This window comes from Ceratotherium simum, chromosome 10, assembly GCF_057802395.1.
Source record: "Ceratotherium simum simum isolate JZ-2026a chromosome 10, ASM5780239v1, whole genome shotgun sequence".
Taxonomy (NCBI): domain Eukaryota; kingdom Metazoa; phylum Chordata; class Mammalia; order Perissodactyla; family Rhinocerotidae; genus Ceratotherium; species Ceratotherium simum.
In genome coordinates, this window is record NC_141909.1 from 74,985,735 (window position 1) to 75,009,717 (window position 23,983).

Here is a 23,983-nt window from a genome sequence, read left to right on the forward strand (position 1 = left end):
ACAGTATAAATAATCAACAGGGAAGAGAGTGACAAAATCAAAGAAGCCTTAGAAGTCTCACAAGTCATCTTTAAGGGCCTCTAAGATCTAATCTAGGCCTGATATCCCTCTGAGCACCTCTCTTGACTCCTTCAAGGCAGTGCATCCTTTTGCCTTTTCTATTGGACCACTCACTCTCCTTCTTCCCTCTCAGAGCTCCTACGCCCCGTTGTCCTTCCCTCCGAGAAGCAAAACTGTAGATTTCACCCTCATCCCCACCTTCTCCTTTGCACTACATCTGACGAAGAGAACCAAAGTGCCACCAAAAAGTTTAAGTGATATTGATTGTATTTGCAGAAACTCCATGAACAGTTGTTCATGCCTATTTTAATGTATTCCCACTTTACAAAGACAGTTACCTTAGGTGATTGTCTGGCATGCTTCTCTTGCCACCCTACAGTACAGTGCAATGGCTCAACCTGGATCTAAGAAGGACATGCAGTCTTCCACACCATCCCCATCTTAAACAGTGAGAACCACAAACAATGAATCCAGCCCTCTGTGCTTTGCTCAGAGAATGTTTTCATTCACCAAATATTTATTGAGCCCCATTACATGTAAGCATTTTATCAAATAACGTTGGGACTGAATGAGGCACAGATCACACCACTGAAGAAATACAGTGTCCAGTAAGGAAAGAACATGCGTTTGTACCTAACGGTAGTATAAAGTACAAGGAGGTATCACACACTTGGTACTGATGAAGTGCTACAGAGCCGGGAGCTTCCTAGACTATCATTCTTATTGTGTCTGCCTTTCAGGAAGACAACGAGTCCTAATCCCCTTTTCCTATTAAAATTCACTGCTTTTGTTAAGTGTGCTTTTCTTAATAAATGAAGACTGCTTTGTTTTCTGAACACATAACAAGAACTGCTTCTACATGAAGCGGAAGAAAACATGAGTTCTTCTGACAAGCAGCCCATTAAAAATCCACCATAAGTGACACATTATTTGCACACTTATAATAGTCTGTGGAGATTAACCTGCCCAGATAATTTAATTTCTTCTAAAGAGAAAAAAAGAAAACAGAACTAAAATATTTAAAGGACACATACAGCTTTTCACTTGATGGACTCAGAAGTGTCTCTGTTCTTTTGGGTTAATGTTAAAACGCTCAAGTGAACCGAAACGCATATTAGAATTTATAATTAGCCAAGTGCTTCCAATCGAATTCTTTCTTGCATTTTAGTTACTACAGAGAATTACTATTCCTTTAAATTAAACTCTGAATAGAAAGCTGCCCTGGATTGGTAGACACCAACAACTTAGTTTAGATCCCCACGGTCTTCTCTCACGTGTCTTCCACACTGGTGTCCACATTTAAGAATGTTGGTTCAGTAACAAACTAGTTCAGATCGGTGCAGTTATGTAAATGCCTCAACATGCTCCCTGGTGCCAAATCATAACTTAAGCAGCCTCACTCCCATTTAAGACTCTCTTTAATATGTCCTATTCTGAGGAAGGAGTTAAAAAAAAAAACCTACGTACATGTTAAAAAAAAAAGTTTAACACTTCTAGAAATGTCAACTTCTTAAAGGAGACTTTTAAACTTGGCCTTCTTTGGGAGGGAAAAGCAACATTTCCTTCGTGCCAGGCACTGTGACATTATCGGGTGCTCCCCCTTATCATCCCTTTGGATCCTTACAGAACCACAGGACAGGTGCTATCCTATTTTAAGGTAAAGAAACTGTAATGTAAGTCAGGCCACACACTGCAAGATGACAGAGTCGAGACATGACCCAGAGTGTCACCAAATTCCACACTGTCCTTCGTCATGGCTTGCTGATGACACATCTCGTCCTGAGTGACAAAGATAACAAGTTGTATATGTACAACAGCATAAAGAGAAACCCAATGTATCAGGGACTCCACTGCAAAGCCAGTGCTTCCACTGAGCGAGTTATATGCCTTGAATAAAGGATTTTTTTAATTCTAGTTTCTTAAGTGAAGTGAGTCTTGCCTTAATCTCTCAATGTGTCTCTGCTGCAGAAAGAGTAAGAGAAGGACTACCTGAATCTTCCTGTTTTCCTCCAACTGAGATGAAAGAAGAAGGATTCCACTTCCCAGAGCCACAAGCTTCCAAGGTGCCTCATTTACCCTATAAACATTCACTGAGGACCCCCCTATGTCAGGAGTTCACTGGTCGAGGTGCCAGGAAAACAGCAGTGAATCAACAAGCAGAATGCCAGCCCTCGTGGAGTTGACGTTCTGGTGACGAGCTGGACACCAGGAGCAAGACCAGAAAATGCTGCAGACCCTGGTTCTCGCCCCCACTGCCAAGGCTGCTCCCCAACACACACAGGCCGACAACTACTTCTGAAAAGGCCATTCTTTCTATCCCAGCATCTGAGGGGAAGAGCCCCACCTTAGCAGCTGAACATGAAACACACACACAGAATTCTCAAAAATCAGGATGCTAAGTACAATGAATAATAACTATAAAATAGGAGGAAAAATTAAATACAAAACCCTTTTCAGGCAAAGTAAATCTTAAAAAATCATTTTTAAACAGCCATTTAATTCACCATCCTATCATTGGACAGAACCAAACTAAGCCTTCAAAAGAAGAACTGGAAATAGATGTCCAGCTGATCTCTCTATGCAAAGTCCCAAGCTTCTGCCCCCAGAAGTCACTACCAACTGGCTGTGTCAGCTCAGGTTCTCAGTGTCTCTAAAAGGAGGCAGGGGCAGGGGGTGGGTGGGGGGTGCCGGGGGTGGGGGGCATGAGATGGTGGGGGGAATCCACATTGTATTAAAAATGTGCAAGTTGAAGCAATAACTCATAAAACAGGTGAATAATAACCTATTCATTTTTAATTCTTCTGTAATTTCTGTGATAATTTTAAATCCAATGAACTCATTTGACATAATATGAGTATCACAGGAAGTTTTCCAGGATTCCCACTGTAATTCATCATTAACTGGACATGTGTTCAAATATTACATAGTTCCCTGCTATCTGCCTCTAATAGCAGGAGTGAAGCTATTTCGTTTGCCTACTGGCGTGCTTACCCATTTAATTACCAAAGATGACACAGTGCCAGTGTGATCCAGGCCCCTGTGTGTGTGCCCTGATGACCTAGTTTAATAAAATCTGGCCCCACGTCAAATAGAACACAGGTTTAATTCCTAACTAGAGAAGCTGGATAACAGTCTGTATCTAAGAGCATGGGAGAGCAGTACGTGGAAAACTGTGCAGTCTTATGCACCATTTAAAAACAGAAACAAAGAAGCCTACGTGGATTTATATATTAAAATGTCGTTGGCCTCTTCTTCTCCCATATTTTCTGCCTAAGGAAAACATGGATTAGAGAAAAGATTAACCTCACCCTCCCTGAAATAATGGACTCTGAGATGCTGGCGCTTCTAATCTACTCCTAAGGATAATTTTAAAGCAGAAAACAAGACATACACGTCCATAAGTTTCTTCATATATTCAAAATCTGAGGATATTTCAGTCCTATTTGACATTTAGATATTCCAGAATCACAGGACCTTCTTTGGCGGAATTTAAAAAAAAAAAAAACCATAGTCTATAAAAATCTCTTAAGGTCTCTAGGAAACAAATTGTAACTGACAATTCCTGCACATCTCATTATATGGTGCAAATTTATTTCTAGGATTCCTCTGGCTTTGTTCAGCTGGTGCCCTCTAATGACAGAATTACCTGCTCAATTTTAAAGCAGTTCTGTCTATGAAGCTATCAGGCTTCATATTATGGAGGACGAGACAGGCTAGGGTGAAACATATATTTGGGAAATGAAAAAGACTTTTAGGAATAGATCTGATCCAGTGTCCAAGGGAGTAGTAAAGCCTAGTGGTTAAGGGCACGGCAGGCTGCAAGCCCCACTCCACCCTTCACCACTTACGAGCTGGAAAATGAGGGTGATGGAGCACCTGCCTCACAGGGTGTTTAAGGAGCAAATGAAATGATGAGTTATCAGCTCAACACAGCACTGGAGTGAGTGAGCACTCACTATATGGTAGATATCATTAGCATTTAAACACTGAAAAGTCATTCCATTCCATTAAGTACATGGCACTATATACCTAATCTAACTACTTCCACCATACGATCACCCACTAACTTCCTTTTTTAAAAAGCTACTCTTTGCGTCTGAATCTCTCTTGCTGCAGAGTATGTACATCTTTACATAATCAGCATAAAACATCTCTTATTAAAAATAATCGAGACAATTATTTTGATCATCTAGTGATAAAATATTTCAATCCAAAAATTATGAAGATTAATGACAATAAGAATGCTAGATTGTTGTTAAATATCATTCTGTTTCATTTTAACATTCATTAAGGTAGTGTTTTCACAAATATTTTCTAGTAGCAAATATCATTCTCCCTACCGAAAAGTAAGGAAAAATGGAACAGGAAATTATTATCTCAACATCACAGATGCCAAAATTTAGACCCAAAACATCTTCATATTCTCTTTCCTCGTTATTCCAAAGGCAAAGGGGAAAAATCAGACCTAATATCCACAAAGTAAAACAGACAGCTAAGCAATTATCCATGGGGAAAATTGATTTATATAAGCCTCCATAATCCTCTTTCCTCTTTTTCTTCTGCCCCCTCAACTCATTTAAAAAAAAAATCCACATCATCTCTTTCTTCAAAACATAGATCATGTATGAGTGGTGGGGGTGGGAGAGAGATTTCAGATGTAATAACACCAGGGCCTTTTTCCCTAAATCATATAAATGGTTCTCTTAATTGATCATGTGTCCCTCTATTTCTGCATTCAGAGTATCAAATGCCCCACTAAACACACACACACACACACACACACACACACACACAGAGAAGAAAGAAATGTGGGGCGTGAGCAGGGGTACGGGAAAGAAACATCAACATCTACTGGAATTATAACTACTCTCTGAGGTTTCCTTTTTGTTATTTGTAAGGTAAGGTGGTATCCTCCGGGGGATGAAGGGATGGATAAATGATACAATAAGAAAACTAGCTTAGTGTTCCACAAAGAGGAGCCCTGGGAATGTCCCTCTGATCAATTCTGTCATCAGGACCCAAGGAAGCAAAAGCCTCTTCCTAGGCCCTATGTTTTGTGTCTATGGCCTGGCACCTTTTCCATCTCCCATTTCCTTCCTTCACCTCAGTCATCAGTGTCATAGCGGCTGCTGCCACCCCTCCACCACAGCCACCCCAGCAAACACCACCATCCTGACCACCCCTACAACCACCATCACCTCCACCCTGACCCCAGCTACCGTCACCATCACCACCACCACCACCTATCCACACTGCATCATTTTTTCCCATAATATTCTTTTTTCCTCAATAACACATCATTCATCAGTCACATTCTCTACCTGCGGCCCTCTCTCTGGCCCAATATATCTCTCTTACCCTGTATTTGTCAATCAATATCTACCCATTAACAACAACATAACAGCTTTTTGTCCTATAAGAAGATTAACTACAAAAATTCATAAGTAGGGAAGAGCCATCCATTGTGAACACACTCAACATTTTGAAAGCAACTCCCTTTTACTGGAAAAAATCTCAAGTCTAAATAGTATTTGAGAACAAGAATCTCACAGAGGTGGCAATGCACAGAATAAAGCCGACTTCAGTAGCACTGGGAATCTTTCTGTATCACTGCATTGCAGGAACTCTGTCATAAAGTTAGTTTAAAACTGAGTTTAGGCGTTCCTTTCCTAGTTTTACCCCTAGAAAGCTCAGGCTACCCCTTCTGGCCTCCAAACCTATAGGAGCTACTGTCCCTCTGATAAGTTTATTTCATGTAACCCAAGTGTCCAATCGAAGCCATACTTCAAACTATTATTTTTATCCTTTGTCCCCAATGACCAGAACTTAATCAAAGCCTCCCTTCCTTAGAGTCTGTCCTGAGTTGAATCCCAACAAAGCAAAGCCAGCCTGGCAGCTATTCAGGTTGTAAACTATGCAAGGCCACCACATCTAAGGGGGCACCAATCACATCATTAGCATTTCTGCTATTTTAAAAATTGTTTGTATTTTTATTACAACTTTGATGATTTAAAGATGGGTAATTTATTTTTATTAAAATTTTCCACCATACGGCAACAAAGTGTCTTGTTCTACAAGCCAATATAGTCCGACAATTTTCCATCAGATGGAAGTAAAATGTCTGCAGAAGGGGTACCTTTGTCTAATTTGCACAAAATGCCATATAGGCTAGCAGCAGCCCTCAGAAAAGCTTTCCTCAAACGTTTTAAACTTTCTACGGTCTTGGCTGTTCACTAAAGCTTCTACTCTCAGTTTAATAAACTCTTTGCATTAACATTCCCCGCCCCCCCAATCCGATCCAGTCTTTTTCTCTCAATAACTTCACTTATCAAGCACCTCCTCTACTCAAGCAAGCCCCTAAATACTACTTGTCCTATTTCTATCAATTGATATTACTAAACACATGTTAACAATAACACGATAACCTTTTGTGGCAGCAGAAGATTAATTACCACTAGGAAAGAGATGTCCACTACAGACACACTCCACAAATTTAAAATCATTAACAAAACTTATTGCTTGAACTCGAGGTTCAATCAATGTCTGAATATATTCCTCACATTTTAAAAAAAGCAAAATTAAATTAAGCTTTAATGTGAGAATTCATTTTAATTTAATTGTTCCATTAATAATAATTACAAAAAGTTACCACCAGCTATTTACACTGAGTACCAGGAACTGTTACACAACATTTAAAAGGCAATCCTGGATCCAAGTCAAATGGAATGATAAGAATAGAAATCCACATACACTCACCGTGACCCCCAGAAAACAAGTTTTACTGCCATTGGTGACAATTTGCCCTAGTTGACAACCCAGGTGTGGAAACCTTAAAAAGACAAAGATATAGGGGAAAATTTAGAAGAAAGCAGAAAGATTCAGGAAAGCATAAACAATAACTTCATTATAATACTACTTCTCACTGAAAAATAAAGTTAAGTGCAGAGGTCCTTGAATCTATGCAGTAATTTTATCACAAATAAACGCTTCATAATCGGAGTTGTTTCATAAAGTCACCAGTTTTCCATTGGCTGTGTCTAGGATGTTAGAGATACTTAAGCTTATTTTCAGATTAATCCTTAATGGATTACATGACTTCAATTTTTCTTTCCATCTTAATCCCTCAAGTAGTTAATGATCTGAAAACTGATTCTTAAATACACCATATAAATGAAGTATCTTAAGGACTGACAACTTGGCTTTTGTCAGAGGAAGAATACCTCTGAAACATGAATAATTATGTCCATTTTGTAGATCTTAATTTTCTTAAGTTGCACCAAATTTATACTCTGTTATGCTTCTTATTTTCTTCTAATTCAGAAGAAATAAAAAGCCAGAGGTACTATGAATCCTAAAATATTAACATATTAATATTAATTAAATCCTTAATAAAACAGTATTTCAAAATAAATCAGCAAAAATTACTTTCCTTCCTAAACTGTCAAGCAAGATTAGTTGTTAGGTGATAGAAAAGACACAAATTTTCCTCCCAAATGCTACTGTAATAGATACCACAGAATGCCTGCTATTATTAGATTGAGCCATATAAAACTGCTGATATCCAACCATTTTTTACCTACAAAAATGATAATTTCATCATTTTTCCAAACAAGAAAATAGACAGGATTGGAAAACCCAATGATTATGAAACAATTAAATCTTCAAAACTACCTATTGCTCAGCACATATCATTTTTCTGAGCAGCATCACTCTTTGGGCATTAACTATCTCCATTCCAACCCAAAATATCTTCATGATACCTAAAAGGTAAGTGAATTGCCTCCAGCATTTGGAAGGGCTTGAGAGCATCTTTTCAATTCTTCCTTCCCACCCAGTCCCTGTTTACTGCCAACTCCCTCTCAGCTTCCTCCTTACAATGTTAAGTCTTTTCCAAGAGCGTAAACGTGGCAGAGAGAAAAGCTGAGGGCTGGAAGGCAAAAAGGTGAGAGTAAGAATGCAGATCTCTAAGAAGATGAGGCTAAAAAAGCATGTCAAAAGGAGTGAGGAACAAGATGCAAGGGGCTGTCAGAGGAAGGAATAAGATGCAAGGGAAAGAAAGCAGAAGGGCCGCCAGTACTTAACGTGGTGGGGGAGCATCACACCACATTGAGAAAATTAAACAGGTCCAAGTCCAGGTGGAATGAAGGGAACGTTTACTTCTGTCTAATGATATATTTAGTAACTCGGCTATCTTAGGACCTACCCCAACCACCACTCCCACCCCATCCCGCCACTGCTATGAACAAGCACAACAAACACCACCAGCACCCCACCACTATCGACGTACTGTGGGGCACGTGCAGCACTACTGGAACTAAAAACCAACAGAATAGAGGCCAGCTACAAAAATTTACATGTTAACAAAATGTGTTTTCTTCTGAGATAGAATAGGAAGGGCTTAAATAACTTTCCCTCCTGCCAGGAGACCTATTAAATGAGCAGTCTACCTTAAATTATTTTGTTTTGTTCTGTGCGTGAACAAGCAGCCAGTTGCAAAATAAACTTGTTGATCTCTTTTTAGTATCATTCATCTATTTCTCAAAAATTAATTATTTGAAGATAAGATAGGGTCAAATTCAGCATCCTGACTATGCAGAGTAGTGACTTTGCAAAGTCCAAGTTGCTATGCTGGGTGAAACCTATTGTTTTGTTCACATCCAATCAGAATTTTAAAACAACATAAGACCACGAGAGGAAATGCAAGGAGAGAAAATCCAGCGTTCAGAGCACTCTTCATTGTTCCAGCAGTGAAGGTACTTAAAACAGAGTTAGTACAATCTAACATGGACCACTATAACGTTGAAGGTAAATGCATTAAGGATGGCAATAGCTGAGTGGTAGCACTAATAGAAACAGAAAAAGGAAATCATTATTATTATAATAAGTATGGCAACAGATAAAGAGCTGCTGCAAATAGAACAGCCCTAAATTAATAGACCAGTTGGAATTGCACTGCCCACTGAGAAAGAGAATTAGAAAGTGACTTTATGTTAATAAAGCAACTGTAATAAGAGTGTAAACAAAGTTAAGGAGTGCTGGCTAAGGTATTTGAAGACTGTATAGACATGTATGGAAGCTGCCAGGTACCAACTAAATGAGGCCATCCTGTGAAGAGCCAGAGGCTGCCTGAGCACCAACTGGTCAACCTTGCACAAAGGAGCCCTAGGCCACTGGTAATTATCACTGCAATTTGAGCAGGGTCTACAGAACATCAACCAGGCAACAGAACATGGAAACTGACATAAGAGGCAGGAGGAATAGGTATTACTGACCACCCTAGAGTCCATATAAAATGGCTGACAAAGTGAACTCTCTACACACTAGCACGCACATCTGAAACAGATGGCTGCATAGTAATCACTGAGGGAATTTGTTACACACAGAGATTTCTGGGCACCACCCTGAAACTTATTCTTGAATTTCAAGAATTTATATTTTCAAAAGCCTTCCCTGGGTAGTTCTGGAGCAGAGCCCCGTTGAAGAACCAGCCCTAGGGAAATATACAGAAACTACCAGAGAATGGGTCTCTCAATTCACCAGGAGTCTGAGCTGGACCATCAGGCATGGTACATACAGTAGTTCACTTAATCTTCAAAGTAACTCTCTAAGTAGATTGCAGTACCCCAGGTTTGCAGAAGAGAAAACCGAGGGGCAGGTCCAAAAGGTCAAGTGACTTACCCAACATGCTAAAGTAAAAAAGAAAAATCTAACCGCGTTACTTCCTTCTTAAAGCTCTTCGGTGGGTGCCCAGTGCCTAATATGGAATATATTCTAAATTCCTTTGCAGGTACCCTCTAAAAACATGGCCTCCAACTCTACTCAGCCATATCACTCCTTCAGCCACCTATTCACATCCATACTCCAACCGAACTAAACTTCTAAACAATTTCCTGGGGCAGTGCTATTTCAAGCCTCCCTGACTCTGCCTTTGCTCTTGTCTCCTCCTGGAATGCCTTTGCTCTTCATCTATCTCATGTTCCAAGATGGAGCTCAACCCTCGCCTCTTTATGAAGCCTCTCCTGACCACCACTGACCCTTATCCAGGTAGAACTGACTACTTCCTTTGACGGCTCCTGCAGTAATTAGAATAAAGTAACACTTTGCTTCTCTCCAGTATTACATGTCTGATCATAGAAATAGACTTACTTAATTTTTGAGAAGAGATATCAGTAAATGTTTTAAGACTAAATACAGTGTAGAGCCAAAGCCAGAATCTGAAGATGGATCCAACTCAAAACCAGTACACCACGCTGTATCTCCAGCAGCCTTGAATCTGATTATATAAAAATTACTCCATAACTATCAATACAGTAGCCACTTAGTGACATGTGGCTACTGAACGCTTGATGTGGCTAGTCCAAACTGAAATGTGCTACACGTGTAAAATTTTGTTGTTGTTTGTGCCATCGAGTCATTAGTGCCATCAAGTCAATTCTGACTCCTAGCAACCATGTGTAGAGAAGAGCGGAACCCTGCCCAGTCTTTTTGTGCCATCCTCTCACCTTCCAGCGCTATATCAGACAGCGCTCCACTGCTATTCATAGGGTTTTCACGGCCAATTTTTTCAGAAGTGGGTGGGCAGCTCCTTATTCCTAGGCTGTCTTAGTCTGGAAGCTCCGCTGAAGCCTGTCCACTATAGGTGACCCTGCTGGTATTTGAAATACCAGTGCATAGCTTTCAGCATCACAGCAACATGCAGCCGCCACAGTATGACAAGCAACAGTGGTATGGTTCCCTGACTGGGAAACCAATCCAGGCCACTGTGGTGAGAGGGCTGAATCTTAACCTCTAGACCACCAGGGCTGGCTAAGTGTAAAATACACACCTGATTTTGAAGATTCAGTATGAAAAAAGAATGTAAAATATTTCAACATGTTAAATAATATTTTGGATATAGTAGGTTAAATAAAACGTATTAAAATTAATTCCATTTGTTTCTTTTTGTCTTTTTAATGTGGCTACTAGAAAACTTAAAATTACATTGTGGATCACATTATATTTCTATTGGACAGTGCTACTCTATAAAGTATAGCCTTTCTCTTCCTTACTAATAAATCTGTTAAGATGATGCTAACTTTTCCTAACGATTATAGAGCCATGGACATCAAGACTGCACTGTAGTGTTACACAGCATGGTCCTGCTGGACATACCGAGTTTGTTCCTACATTAAAAGCTCACAGAATATTGCTTTCAGAGTTCTACCAACTCACTGGAGTTCTCCTTCTCAGCTATCAGCTGTTGGTACTTCACAGGTAAGCACCAACCTTTCTAAGGTTTCTAATCTTCTCATCTAGATATCTCTCTGAATTCTGAGGCAACAGGCCTGTAGGGAAAAGCAGGGCCAGGACTAGGCTAGAACCTCCAAAACAATGTTGGATAAACGTGACAAGATCAGACATCCTTGTCTTGTTCCTTATCTTAGGGGGAAAGCATTCAGACTTTCACCACTAAGTATGATGTTACTTGTGGGGTTTTTGTAGATGTCCTTCATCAGGTTGAGGAAGTTTCCTTCTATTTCTAGTTTTGTGAGTGTTTTTATCATGAAGTTCTGTCAGAATTTGTCAGATGCTTTATTGTGTCTATTGAGATGATTATGTGGTTTTTATACTTTATCCTATTAATATGGTATATTACATTGGTTTTCATTTATTAAGCCATTTCATTTATTAAGAATAATAAATGGTTTTCTTTTATTATTCTTCAGATAAATCCCACCTAGTCGTGACGTATAAACCCTTCTATATGTTGCTGGGTTTGGTTTGCTAGTATTTTGTGGCAGATTTTTGCATCTATATTCATAATGAATATTGGTCTGTACTTTTTTTGTGATGCCTTTGCCTGGTTTTGGTATCAAAGTAATGCTACCCTCAAAGAATGTGTTGGCAAATGTTCCCTCCTTTTCCATTTTCTGGAAGAGATTGTGCTCAATTGCTGTTAATTATTCTTTAAATGTTTGGTGTAATACACCAGTGAAGACACCTGAGCCTGGGCTTTTCTTTGTGGGAAAATTTTTGATTACTAATTCAATCTCTTTACTTGTAATAGGTCACTTCAGATTTTCTGTTTCTTCTTGAGTCAGCTGGGTAGTCTGAGTCTTCCTAGGAATTTGTCCATTTCATCTAGGTTATCTAATTTGTTGACATAAAATTATTCATAATATTCCTTATGATCCTTTTTATTTCTCTAAGGTAGGTGGTGATGCTCCCACTTCCATTCCTGATTTTAGTAATTGAGACTTCTCTCTTTCTTTCTTGGTCAGTCAGCTAAATGTTTGCCAATTTTGTTGATCTTTTCAAAAGACCAATTTTTTGGTTTCATTGATTTTCTCTATTATTTTTCTGTTATCTATTTATTTCTGCTCTAGTCTTTATTAGTTCCTTCCTTCTGCTTGCTTTGGGTTTAGTTTGCTCTTCTTTTCCTACTTTCTTAAGGTGAAAGGTTAGGTTATTAATTTGTGATCTTTCTTCTTTTGTTACTATTGGCATTCACAGCTATAAATTTCCCTCTAAGTGCTGGTTTACTGCCATCCCATAAGTTTTAGTATGTTTTTGTTTTCACTCACCTCAAAGTATTTTCTAATTTCCCTTGTGATTTCTTCTTTGACCCATTGGTTATTTAACTGTGTTGTTTAATTTCCACATTTTGTGAATTTCTGAAATTTCTTTCTGCTATTGATTTCTAATACCACTCCATTGTGGTCAAAAAACATACTTTGTATGATTTCAATGCTTTTAAATTCACTTAAACTTGTTCTATGGCCTAATATATGTTCCATGGCATAATACATTCTATTCCGAAGAATTTTCTATGTGCACTTGAGAACAATGTGTATTCTGCTGTGGGTGGGTAAAGTGTTCATTAGCCTGTTAGTTCTAGTTGGTTTACGGTGTTGTGCAGGTCTTCTATTTCCCTGTTGAACTTCTGCCTAGTTTCAACCCATTATTGAAAGCAGGATATTGAAATCACCAACTATTATTGTTGAATTTTCTTTTTCTCCCTTCAATTCTGTCAGTTTTTGGTTCACATATTTTGGGGATCTGTTGTTAGATGTTTGAAATGGTTACATCTTTCTGACGGACTGACCCTTTTATCAATATATAATGGCCTTCTTTATCTCTTGTAATAATTTTTTACTTAAAATCTATTTTATCCAGTATTGGTATAGCCACTCCCAGCTCTCTTTTGGTTACTGTTTGTATGGTATATCTTATTTTATCCTTTTCCTTTCAAATTATTTGTGTTTGAATATGAAGTGTGTCTGTTGTAAAGAGCATATAGTTGGGTTATGTTTATTTAATTCATTCTGCCAATATCTACCTTTTTATTGGAGTGTTTCATCCATTTATATTTAATGTAATTACTGGTAGGATTTACATCCGCCATTTTACTAGGTTTTCTACATGTCTTGTGTCCTCTTGTTCCTCTATTCCTCCATTACTGCCTTCTTTTATGTTAAATAATTTTTTGTATACCATTTTAATTCTCGTTTCATTTATCATATATTTTTTAATTATATTCTTAATAGTTTATACTGTCTTTTACAATTACCTATGTAGTTACCTTTACCTTATTATGTAGTACTCTATTTCTTCTGTGGATTTGAGTTATTGTGTAGTGTTCTTTCATTACAACCTGCAAGACTCTGTTTAATATTTCTTATAGGGCAGGTCTGCTAGTGACAAATACTCTGTTTTTGTTTTTTTGAGAAGTCTTAGGTTTTTTTTTTCTATTTTGAAGGATAGTTTTGTTGGATATAGAACTCTTGATGAGATGGTCACTCTTTCAGCACTTTGAGCATGTCTTCCCACTACTTTCTGGCCTCTATAATTTCCGATGAGAAGTCTGATGTTGGTATTTTTGAGGATCCATCATACATGATAATTTACTTCTCTCTTGCTGCCTTCTTTGTGTTGGCTTTCAACAGCTTGTCTGTTGTGTGTCTGGGTGTAGATCTCTGCATTTATCCTACTTGGAATGCACTGAGCTTCTTGGATTTGCAAACTAATGTTTTAAATGCAATTTGGCAAGTTTGGGGCCATAGTTTCTTCAAGTATTCTTTCTGTCCCTTCTCTTCTCTCTTCTCCTTCTGGGACTTCCATTATGCATATGTTAGTAGTCATGATGAATAGTCTGAGGTTCTGTTCATTCCTCTTTATTCTTTTGGCTTTCTGTTCCTCAAACTGCATAATTTCAATTGATCTACTTTCAAGTTCACTGATTCTTTCTTCTGCCAATTCAAATCTGCTGTTGAGCCCCTTTAGTGATGTTTTCATCTCAGTTATTGTACTTTTCAATTCCAGAATTTCTATTTTATTCTTTTTTTTATAATTTCTCTTTATCGATATTCTCTATTTGGTGAGACATCATTCTTACACTTTCCTTTAATTCTTTAGACACTATTTCCTTTCACTCTGAACACATAATTGCTGACTTAAAATGTTTGTCTAATAAGTCCAATATCTAGACTTTCTCAGGGACATTTTTAATGTTTTTTCCCCCTGTGAATGAGTCATACTTTCCCGTTTCTTTGTGTGTGTTGTAATTGTGTGTTGGAAACTGTATTTTAAATAATATAATATGGAAACTCTGGAAATCAGATTCTGCTCCTCCCACACCAAAGGTTTATTGTTGTTGCTGTCTGTTTTTGTTGTTCCTAATGCTATTTGTCCATTTCCTGAACTAATTCTGTAAAGTCTATTTTCTTCATCATGTGCAGCCACTTAAATCTCTGCTCAATTTGCTTTAGTAAGTCAGAAAATGATGGGACAGAGATTTCCTTAAATGCTTTGAACTAATATATCTCATAGCCTTTGCTGAGGGGCTCTGCACATGTACTGTCACAGGCTTTCTGTGCTCTGATAGGTAGTGTACAACTCTGCCTTAGCCTTTTCTTCCTGCTTGCACAGAGCCACAATGTCACGCAGAGGTGATAGATTATGGCCTTCTCAAGTCTTTCCTGGGCATACACACAGACTTGCACATGCACACAATCCTTCCAGAGTCTAAGGAACATGTCAAAGCTTTTCAAAGCCCTCTATGGATATCTCCTTTCCCAATTGTTCCTTTTAATTTTTTTGGTCAACCTCTTGTTAACCCAAAATAGTGTAGCCACCTCAGGCAGCTGTGATGTTAAACAATTGCTGCTAATTGTTTTCAACAAATGCCCTAAGGCTGTTTACACAGAATGAGTTCTGAGTCAGATGAAATAAAAACAAGCTCTGAGTAATAAAATCACTGGAACAAAAAAACAAAAAACAAAAAAACAAGCTCTGAGAATGCAGCTTTTCAGGGAGCTGCCCGACAGGTCATATACTGATGATTTTCTGCGAGGTGGGCATTTAGAGAGCTCAAAAGCTGTTCTTTCCCCTCTAGTAGCTTTTACTTTTCAAGGCTCCCATGGTGCTAGGAAGGTGTAATGGAAATAAGTTTAAATGCCCCAAATTCCCTGTTCCTACCAAGATTCAGTCTTTTTTCTTGAATAAACACTCCTTGGACTGTTGCAAGTCTTTGGTTAATTTCCAGAGTTCTAAAATAATTTATTTTAACAATTGTTGCCCCACTTGGTGAAATTTTGTTCTCACTGTTGTTTTGGAGAAGAAGATTTACAGAATGTCCATATTCCAACATTCCAGATGTGGTTCCAAGTGATTTTTTTTTTCAAAATAAAAATTAATGTGAAAAAATCCATGATGAACAAAATATCAAAATTTTAAATCAAGACGTGATCAATAACAGTGTCATGCCATGCCATATTGGAGCCTGACACAAAATAAAAAATCAAATACCCTGTAATTTTAGAATTTTTGATATTTTTATTTTTTAAAACCACATTAAAATTTATTTTTATTGCTCAATTTTTTGGTACTCCTTCAATTTTGTGCCTGGGGCAAGTGCCTGACTAATCTCTCGCACTCCCAACCCTGGAAAAGGGTGATTTTCAGACCACGTCTCCACTTTTTTTTTAAGTCTCCAAACTGAGATATTAGTTCTAACTCACATTTATATTGCATTACAATATCTTGGGCTGTTGTCAAAATGATAATCCTAAAATCTAGCAGGAAAATTTCAGTATGAGGTTTGGGGATAGAGGATAAAGTATTGTATTGTATTAAACTAACTTCCTAAAACTGCTAGTAGTGACAGATTAGCTCACTCAGTATAAAACTCATTACTAGCTGCCAGTTAAACTAATATAATGTGGGTTTCTTTTAAAGAAATACTTGCTAGAGTCTTTAGGAAATTAAATGTAATGTTTGGCATGTCTGCCATATAAACTTCCTAAGATGTTATGCAACTCCAATAGAAAATGCATCAAGCTTAGAAATATCAATTTGAACCAAAATTATTCTGTTGCATGACTTTAGTTCTCAACTTTAGTTCTCTCTTGACTTCCCCTGAAAATAAACTGATAGAAATACAAGAATTAAGGACAAAAATATGTTTTTCTTAACATGTGGCAACATCTCCAACCTGAGAAGACAATTATTTGTGTGTAGAGAAAGACTGCCTGTCTTAAGAAGCTATTTCGAGTGAGTAATTTCAAACAGCTTAGTACAAAGACAATTAATTCTGGATGATTTGAGATTACTTCTTCTATACTATCATTTAACAGAGATAGTGTTCATATTAAGTTTTTAGATTAGTACTTTGCAGTATCAGCCTGGTGAAGTATGGAAATTCAACTTCCCTATTAAGTGTTCATTATTTGCTTCTGCTGTTTTATTGTCATCTCTTGCAATCCTTGGCTCTATATTCCATGCTTTTTCCACTGTGCTTTTGAAAAGCATTTAAAATCACTATATCAATATTAGCCTGTTTCTGGACAAATTTATTTGCTTTACTACAGTCTTTATAGAAGCTAATACACTATGTTGGCTTTTCATTTCTGCAGGTGAGTCCAAGTTCCCAAAGTCAATATCAACCTGTCATTAATATTGGGTTAGCACTAATCATATACACTGCTGACTTACCCTTAATGAGTGTGTTTACACACTGTTTTGTTTTTCTAATGGAACTGAAACTACTGGTTCAATGGGTCTGTAGGTGCACAAAGGGTGGCAAACCTATAAAGAGAAGTCTTGAAAGATCACACAGCCTATCCTCTGTGAGACAGGGGAAGTACATCTGCCTGAGAGACAATAATCCATCTTACTAAAAAAAAATCACTCAACAGATCGAGTTAATAATCTCTTCTCCTTCTAGCTAGTCTAATTTTTGGTAATAAAACATAGAAATAAGAAATAAGAAAAGAAACTGGGGCCAGCCCTGCGCATGGCAGTTAAGTTCGCACATCCCACTTCGGCGGCCCTGGGTTTGCTGGTTCGGATCCTGGGCACGGACCTACTCACCACTCATCAGGCCATGCTGAGGCAGCGTCCCACACAGAAGAGCTACAACTCTACAACTATGATACACAACTATGTACCGGAGCTTTGGGGAGAAAAAAGAAAAATAGGAAGATTGGCAACAGATGTTAGTGCAGGGCCAATGTGCCTCAAAAAAAAAAAAAAGAAAAGAAAAGAAACCAAAATAATCATTATATGATATGATTATCTACCTAGAAAATTCAAGGGAAATAACCAAAAAAAGATTAGAACTGATGAGCTTGAAAAGTGCCTAGTTATACAATTATATCTTAAAATCAACAGCTTTCTATATATCAATTATTGGTTATATATAGATGCTACAGTCTGATTGCTTGTGTCCTGCCAAAATTCATATGTTAAAAACCTAATGCCCAAGGTGATGGTATTGGGACGTAGGGCCTTTGAGAGATGATTAGGTCATGAAGGCAGAACCCTCATGAATGGGATTAGTACCTTTATAAAAGAGGCCCCAGAGAGCTTGCTTGCCCCTCCACCAAGTGAGGACACAACAAGAAGGCACCATCTGTGAACCAGAAAGCAGGCCCTTACCAAACACCGAATCTGCTGGCGCCATGATCCTGGACTTCCCAGCCTCCAGAACTGTGAGAATAAGTATCTGTTGTTTATAAGCCACCCAATCTGTCGTATTTTGTTACAGCAGCCCAAAAGGACTAAGACAATATAATATAACCAATATGCATAATATATATAACCAATTAGAAGGGGGCCCATTCACAAAAGCTAAAGAAGAATAGAAAATACCCAGTAATAACCTTAAATCACCCATTGTCCAAAGGTGGTAGGCGTGTGAGAGAAGCCTGCAAAGTGAGAGACCATACAAAGCAACAACCGGCACAGAGAAGAGGCAAGAACGCCAGTCTCCCACATATGCCACCTTCCTAATGCCACCTGTTGTGTGTTCACTGGGCCTGCTATTGTGCTCCTACCTGCCAGCAAACAATCCAAAGAACCTTAGTCTATATGGAAGATTTTTTCTTTGACTGTGTGAGGGATAAAAATGGTTATAAGCTAATGGCTTGAAAAAGTAAACAGCTATCCATCCTTGTCCCACACCCCTGTGCCCCCTGCATCCTGGAAGGCTAGGCCTTTCTACTACTAGATAGTTCCTGGCTGCTTCTCCCCACTGGCTTCTCCACCTTTTCCACTGAGGGATCTACGACAGCCAGAGGCCAGGTCTGCACACATGTTTTCTGGTTACTACATGTAGGGCAGCCATCTGAGCATACAGGAGCCTCATCAGCCAATGAACAACTGCCACCCCTCAAACCCTAACCAGCCCCAGATGCTTTTAGGCCACGGGGTTCTCTCTGCCTCAGTTTTACCTTAGAAGTTGCTCTAAGGTTCTTGACATTTTGACATTCCCCAAGAAAGAGTAGTACGGTTCCCACTGTCAACATCCTTTATTCATCACAGTTCTATTTGTGCCTAGGGGACTGCAGGGAATCCAGGCTGAAATGAGACTTTCCTGTCAGCCCCTTTCCTACAATAAGCCAATGGGGACCATCAATGAAGACACACAACCTCCCTCCCTACTCCTAGCTTATGTAATGGTCTAGAATGGATTCCAGATGTCCTAAGAGGCCCTCAGTTGTACCTGGTCTGAAGCCACCACACCACCTAAGGCCCCAAGAGCAACACCACCATTCTCTGACACAGCCTAAGGTCACTGGAGAGAGGGGTCCAAGGGTTGGCCCAAGAAACCACCACAACAGAATTATAGGGGCGGGCTGCTGTTGTGGGGAAGCACTGGCCATCTGCACGAGAATCCCCCCACAACTGCCTGCAGCACCAGCCATCCCTGCTGGTCCTCATGGGTGCCAGCTGAGCTCTGTCTGAGGGCCCTGCACTGGCTCTTCCCCAGATATCCAGATGGCTCAGTCTTCCATCTCTTTTAGGGCTCTGCTCAACATCCCTCTCAGGAGGCGTTCCCTGGACACTCTATTTGACACACAATTCCCTGCCCTACACTCCTCCGCCCTCTCTGATTCATTTTTCTCCATAGCACTATCCCCACCTGATATATTAAATATTTTACTGAAGTTTCTCCATTACACTGTAAGTTCCTCAGTTTTTGCCTCTTTTGTTCACTGGTCAAGAATACCTAATGCCTAGAACAGTACCTGGCACATAGACACTCAAAAGTATTTGTGTGATATTAAAAAAAAACAAAGCTGGACACTAGTTAAAGGCAGTACAGACAGATTTCATTCAGTCTGTACTGCAATAGGGGGAGGAGACTTCATCATAGAACGGAGCTCAACTCCATGCCTTGTAGAGGTGACTGGGCATTTTAAAGGAAGAATGAGGGAATAAGGAGGGGGAACAAGCAGGGCTCAAACAGAGCCAAGGAAGTGGAAAATTACAAAATCAGGTAGGGTGGTTGGTCAATGTCAACGTCGTTAGGCCACCTGTGTCTGCTAACCAGCACTCGTCAAAGTTAGGCTCCCACCCTCCCACAGAGACCGGCAGACAGAGGCTCTATCCTTCCTAATGATCACCTTTCAAAGGAATGGCTTTCAGGTCCTCGAGAAAGAGACTCCTGGGTTGCAGGAGATGCATATAAATCTCAAAGGGGCAGAGAAATGATGATAATTGTAAGTTTTTCTAATAAACGTTTAATAAAACGGAAGTCAGGGCCTATCATCAAGTGTTGGTTGGAACAAAGGGTAAATCCTTTCAGCAGCCTTGAGCTTTCCCAAACAGGAACTCAAGGAGGGCTGGTTCATCCCAGGGGCATGGCCTTAGGCTGCTAGAAGCCATGTGAAGAGTTTTCTCAAGTCTCTTAATGTGTGTGGGGGGAGGGGGGTGGACAATATTGTGCTGAAAGCTGCAGTTCTTATAAACCAAGGTTGAGGTCTAGTCAAGAAGAGGGCTCAGAGGAGCCCAAATAAAGTTTGGTCAAGGAGAGAGTCTCTGTGGATGGGTGGGTGGATGGGTGGAGTATAAGGGTTGGCGGGAAAGGGGTCAAGATGGTAAGATCTGAAGACATCCAAATTCAGATATGAAGTAGAAACCACTTCAAAGAGAAAATCCTCCACTCTTTTCAATAACTCCCTCTCAAACATGGCGTGGACACAAGGCTCCCATTTACTCACAAAAACCGTGAATGGGAACAAGTTGATAGTTCATCCTAGTCATTCCCAACCTGCATCCGTTTCCTGCAGGATTTTCCAGGCCTGAGTTTGCTCACTGTTTAAACTTTAGATTAGAGACAGATCCTAAGGAGTTCACAGAAAGATCTCCTATGGACCTGATGCTATCTGTTCCTATTAACACTTTATTAATGGGGCATCTTTCAGTGGTTGATTTTTTCTTCTTTTCCCCTTGGCAGCTGCCTAGGAGATGCGGAAGAGCTTTAACCCACTTTCTTCCCTTCCCCACCCCCGTCTTGGTTCTTCTCCGCCTCCAGCTCACACTCATCCAAAAGGGTCCTGTTCATACACCACCACAAGGAGAAGAGTTGGTTCTCTAGGTAACCACCTGATTTCCACACAGGCTCCACACAGCCCCTGCTTATAGCAATTTGCATTTTCCCAGCAGGTCAACAACAATATCAGCCAGATTTCTTTTTTTGTCTTTTCATAAGACTACGGATGTTAAAATAGGAAAAAACATTTTTATAGTGGAACTGAACCTTTGAACACAATTCGGAGACAGGGCAGATTCGGGGTTTGTGGATCCTTACGTTTATATAATGGGAGGTGGGAGGGGTAGTGAGGGCGTCCTCCTTATTTAAAAAGAATCCAAAATTACAAATACAAACTTAGGTATGACCATGTGAACATGTTGCTAGTGGCCTTCCCAGGGGTCTGGAAGAAGCCTGAGTTGGGGGTCCTGAAGCTTAAGACTCATTAGCTTCCCAGTCAATCTGCCTCTGCTGGGAGATATAAAAGACTGGAGAGGTTTATACCGCAGCACTAAAAATCTCTAGAAAACCGCTAAGCTAACAGTCTTCTCTTACATCAATCCTCTAGATGCTATTCTTATCTCTCTTTCACAAACCTCCATCCCTGGTGTTCCCTCTAATTTGGCAGCAGCAATTCATTATAAAAGTGCATTTGCTGGGCTGGGGTGTGCATCCTTCCCCTATTTTGGCTTTAACAATCTAGTACTGTGTCAATTATGTAACAGCCAAAACAGGGAGTTTAATGGAGTACAAAAAGCATAACTCGTAGTTCTTACATAAGCCTTCATAAACCATCCATAAGATCTGCTCCCAGATTTCAGTATTTGGAATTACACAAGGTAGACCAAAAACGATTCAGCAGTCAGGCTTATTTCCAACCCTAAAAACAACAAAAGCTTTTTGCACTTAATTTACTAGTCTATATCAACATCATACATTTTTAATTTGATTAAGAAAATAATCTTATCTTTTCCTGTAAACATAAAGGAATATCCTGACACTACGACTCAACTTCACTGCTGCCTCTGCACAAAGATATGTCCCACTTAGGACTTCCCTACGTAGTCCACATGGAATCACAGGTCCCTGATAAACGTCAGTTTTTCTTTGCAGATTTAAAGAAAATCAAAGAAGATATTTAGACAAAATACGAAAGTGTACATGCTATAATTCTTCAATAAATCTCCCTTCCAATACCATTTTTCTCTCTCCATATTTCTAACCACTTATTTTTTACTTACCTTAAACCAGTGTGGCCACACCTTGGGCTACAAAGTGACAAAATAAAAGAAAGTGCTATCCAATAAGTCCCACCCCTGGCTGCACATTAGAGTCACCAAGGGAGCTTTTAATATTACAAATGTCACAGCATCACCCAAAACCAGTTAGAATGGAATATTTGGGAGGTGGGGGCAAATGGGGTGCTTAGACATCAGTATATCTGATGCTTTCTACTTTAGTCTTATTCTTGCCTGAAAAAAATAACCATATGAGTGGGGGGGGGGGTCTTTAATAACTGGCAGCTCATAATTACAAAGTTTCCATCAGATATAAAAATAAAATTCTAGTTTGAAAACCATAAAGGATATCTGTGGGATTTTTTACTATCAATAAGTACTCAAAGAATTGTCATCAAGTTTCTTAACAGCCTTTACAAAACCTATTTTATTTTTTAATGGTTTGCAATTCTACCTAATGAGTTTAAAGAAAGGGCCCTACATTATTTTAAAGGGTATCTCAAGCTAAGACCATGCTTATCTTCAAGTAAAGTTTTGGTTTAAAGCAGAAATTATGGTTCTGACATATCTTCAACCTCTCTTCTTAGGTGCTCTGGTAATCACTTTTATAACTTCACCAACGAGCAAATATTTTTTTAAAGCACTTATATAACAGAGAGTACAGGCGCCTTGGGTATCCTGCCAAGAGTACTTCTTTCCGTGTTTGTATTTAAAATAGAATGGTAGTAACATCACTTGTGTGCCTGAAATTCCTTCTGTGCACAGGCTCAGAATGAAAAAATGGATGTAGCAAATCGCTTCACTGCTTTACCATTATACAGCTCAAAGGAAATAACACATTCATACTAAATTAAGACGAAGACAGAACAAATTATCCAAAGCTGGGGGGTGGGGGGCTCGGTTTAACTAACCTCGCCTCCCTTCTAAAACAGACGACGTTTAACCTGGCAGCACGCGAAGGTGCCAAACGAGCTGCAGTGCCTCAGCCGAGGCAGGGGACGCAGGCAGGAAAGAAGTGCTATGCTGACAGAAAAGCCAAATAAATGCTGCGCCGCCCTGAGCCCTGGCTGCAATCACTCCCTAACTCCGTGCACCTGTCCTCGAGCGGGCTCCAGAAGGCAGGCACCAGAGCCCAGCCCGACCCCGGCGGACTGTGCAGAAGAGGATTCGCTCACCTGGGTGGGAGAGAGCCAAGAAAGATGTCAAGCCAGCACTGCCCTTAATGAGACGCTCAGCCAGGACCAGGTTCCCACACGCTTCCTCCTCCTTCTCGTCCTCCAGCTGGAGTTTTCTATTTACCGACAGGTCTGGACTCTGCTGACCGGCCAAGGGTGTCCGCAAAGGGGGGCCCCACAAACTTGCCAAGAGAAGCCAGCAGAGGTGGCGCAGGTGGAGGAGCCGGCTCCCAGACCCTGTGGCCTCGGCCGCCCACGCCCGCGCTGCGCCGGGAGCGCCAGCCCCGCGCCCCCGCACTCACCTCGTCGCCGCCACCGCCCAGGCGCAGCGGGGCAGCCGGTGGCGCGGACGGGGACCGCCGACAGGACGCCGAGGCGCCACCTGGCTCGGCCGCGGCGGCGGCTGCTGCCCCCGCCGCCTCGCCCGGACAAAGGGAAGCCGCGGGCCGGGCGGCGGCGAGGCCGGAGCCTCGGAGCGCGCTGCGCAGCCCGCACGCCTGGCTCGCGAGGCGCAGTCCGCGGTGACAGCCACCGGGCGGCGAGCGGGCCCGCGCGGGAGGGCGGCACAGGCGCGCACCCCCTCCCGGCCGCCCGGAGACGCACACGCCGAGACCCCGGCGCCTCCTCCCGGCCCCGCGCCCGCGGACCGCAGCCCCGCCACCGGGGAGCCGCAGCGCCCTCTGCCGGCCGAGGGCCGCCGTGCGCGCGCCGGCCGC

General features: G+C 40.6%; 1 protein-coding gene across 3 annotated transcripts in view; it reads right to left on the reverse strand.

The window, feature by feature from the left end:
- MTUS2 (microtubule associated scaffold protein 2) overlaps nucleotides 1-23,681 on the reverse strand; it is a 578,912-nt gene extending 555,231 nt beyond the window's left edge. For 2 of the 3 annotated variants that reach the window (XM_087436241.1, XM_087436239.1), the window contains exons 1-2: nucleotides 23,268-23,681; nucleotides 6,817-6,889 (exon numbers count right to left, since the gene is read on the reverse strand). The gene's annotated coding sequence lies outside the window, so the exon portion shown is untranslated. The remainder of the gene's footprint in view (nucleotides 1-6,816; nucleotides 6,890-23,267) is intronic. The other variant, XM_087436240.1, reaches the window with a different exon arrangement.
- Between the last annotated feature and the right edge of the window lie 302 nt (nucleotides 23,682-23,983).